This window comes from Mirounga leonina, unplaced genomic scaffold, assembly GCF_011800145.1.
Source record: "Mirounga leonina isolate KUSES-001 unplaced genomic scaffold, KU_Mleo_1.0 Mir_129, whole genome shotgun sequence".
Lineage (NCBI taxonomy): Eukaryota > Metazoa > Chordata > Mammalia > Carnivora > Phocidae > Mirounga > Mirounga leonina.
In genome coordinates, this window is record NW_023270323.1 from 18,378,498 (window position 1) to 18,381,444 (window position 2,947).

The 2,947-nt window shown below is 41.5% G+C and overlaps 1 pseudogene; it reads left to right on the top strand.

Annotated features, from left to right (window-relative positions):
* The first annotated feature begins 2,112 nt into the window (after nucleotides 1-2,112).
* On the top strand, nucleotides 2,113-2,430 carry LOC118010201 (annotated as a pseudogene).
* Nucleotides 2,431-2,947: the final 517 nt, after the last annotated feature.

The following is a 2,947-nucleotide window of genomic DNA, read 5'->3' on the forward strand; positions in this document are numbered from 1 at the left end:
ATTAACTGCAACATTCAAATCTCTTAAATCTCAAATTTCTTAATGCCCATTTACAGGGCATTAAGATAAAAAAAAAGATAAAATATTTAGGAACAGACTTTACAAAAAATGTTGAAGACGTATACAAAGAAAGTTATAAAACATTCCTGAAAGACACACAAAGAGACTAAAACAAATGGAAATATGTTCCTTTTTCTTGTCTCAAAATCATTAAGATATCAGTTCTGTACTCAATTCAGAATTTTAACGTGATCCCTATAAAAACACCAACACGTTTTTTCTGGAGCTAGACAAGTTGATAGGAAATAAAGTTCATCGGGAAAAATAAACATCCTGGAGTATCTAGGAAAGCATAGCACAGTAAGAGCTACTCGGGGAGGGAATAGCTATGTCAGCTATTAAAATACTCTGCAAGACCTCTGTAATTAGAACCATATGATACCAGCTCATGGATCACCAAACAGACCAATGAAATAGAATTAAAAGTCCAGAAAGAGACCCAAATGCATATGGAAATCTCATACATGATAATGATGGAATCACAAATCCCTGGGGCAAAGATTAATAAATGCCACTGAGACAACTGGGCAGCCATTTGGAAAAAGATGAAATTAGACTCACTCTTCATGCCTCACATAAAAATAAACCCCAAATGAATCAGAGATCAAAATGTAAAGCATGAAACTATATAAGCACTGGATGAAAATATGGGCGGATTCAACTTTAATGTCAGTGTAGAAGGAGCTTCTAACTATGACTCAAAATTCAGATGCAAAAATAAGTTTCACATTAAAAAACCTTTTTGCATGGGTGCATGGGCAGAAACATACCATCAGCAAAGTCACGAGTCAAATGACAAATTACAAGAAAACTTTTACAGCATGTATCAGAGGTAAAGCGCTAACACTTCTAATACAGAATTTCTAAAAATTGAAAAAGCATTAAAAATCCTATTGAAAACAGGGAAATGACATGAGAAACAACTCACCAAAAAGATACAAAAATGCAAGATGTGATCCTGGGCCAGATTCTGTATGAGAGGAGGGAAGAAACGCTGTAAAGGACATTATTGGGGCAATTGACAAAACAGGAATGCGGACTATAAATTGGATAAAAGTATTTATTTATTTTAAATTTCCTGAATTTGATTACTGTACCGTGGTTATTAAAAAATATCTTTGTTCTTAGAAAACATACTCTTAAGTATTAAGGGGTAAAAGGGTATGATACAAATGGCTCAGAAAAGACGTGCGTGTGTGTGTGCGTGCGTGTGTGCACATGTGTGTATGTGTGTGTTTGTGTGTGTGCGTGTGTGCACGTGTGCGTGTGTGTGTTTCTAATTCTCACTAACATTTGGGACCTACTGGTTTAGAGCAGGGGTTAGCAAACTGCTTCTGAAAAGGGCCTAACAGTGAATATTTTCTGCTTTGTGGACCAGATGGTCTTGGTGGCAACTACTTAACTGTTGTTGAGGCACAAAAGCAGCCATAAAAAAATACACAAATGAATGGGTGTTCTCTAATAAACTTTATTTTAAAAAGCGGTGGCTGAGAACTACCCTTGTGGTGAACATTTTGTAATGTATATAAATGTTGAATCACCATGTTGTACACCTAAAACTAAGGTAACATTGTATGTCAACTATACTTCAATTTAAAAAAACAGAGAGAGAGAGAAAGAGAGAGACAGGAGGTGGGATTTGCTCCCCTGCCCCCCATCAAGGTTATACTAATTTTGGAAGAAAATAAGAACAGATACTGGGAGAACAGTAGTTTTGCCACAAGTACTTTGCATAGTGCCTGGCATTTATGTTCTAAGTAGTAGATACTGCTTTTTCTTCAGTCATAAGTAAACTTTTATGTACTTTATTTTTTTTTAAGATTTTATTTATTTATTTGACAGAGAAAAAGTGCGCACACACCAGTGGGGGGAGGGGCAGAGGGAGAAGCAGGCTCCCCGCTGAGCAGGGGGCCCTATGTGATCCCAGGACCCTGAGATCATGACCTGAGCGGAAGGCAGGCGCTTAACCGAATGAGCCACCCAGGCGCCCCTAAAACATTTTTACTTCAAAACTATCCTTACAGAGGGAAGAGTCACGCCTTCTGACCCGCCATGTCCACTAACGTTATGTCGGACCCAGGGAGGCTGAACAAAGTGCTGAAGTACAAGCCCCTGCCAGTGTCACCCGGCCTCGGACCACCCGAAACTGGACCACATGAACCTGCTTCAGCTCGATCTTCGGCATGTGCAGCCTCCTGCTCAAGCTCAAGTGGTGTGCCTGGGTCGCTGTCTACTGCTCCTTCCTCAGCTTGGCCAACTCCCAGAGCTCTGAGGACAACTAAGCACATGATGAGTAGCCTCGCACTGTCCATCTCTGCCGTGGTGATGTCATATCTGCAGAACCCTCAGCCCATCATGCCCCCCTGGTGATGTCATCCTAGGACCACTCTATCCACCTTCCCCCAGGCCTGGCCCCTGGCTGCTCAGCCTTCTGCCCTCAGCTGCGGCCCTGGGCTTCCCTGGGTGACGTGGTCTCGGCACCGACAGTGAGATGGAGGGAAGCTGATGCTTTTCATGGGATTCCACTTCTGCCTGGGCAGAGAGGGTTACCCTAGGCCTACCCCTCCCGCCTGCCTTCCCAACCCGCCTGCTGCTGGGGGAGATGCTGTCCATGTTTCTAGGTGTATCCACTCCTTTTTTTTGTTCAAACCAGTTAATAATAAAGTTTTGCATTCCAGCAACAAAAAATGAAACAAAACAAAACAAACCTAAACTTACAGAAAACTTGCAGGAATAGTATAGATAATATCCATATATACTTTACCCAGATTCTCTAGGTTTAGATTTTGCCTCGTTCGCTTTCTTCTCCATTCTCCCTCTCTCTCTTTCTCAGAATAAAAAGTACATTTGCAGTCTCTAAAGAGGCAGTTGGATGGGTGCGTATGAC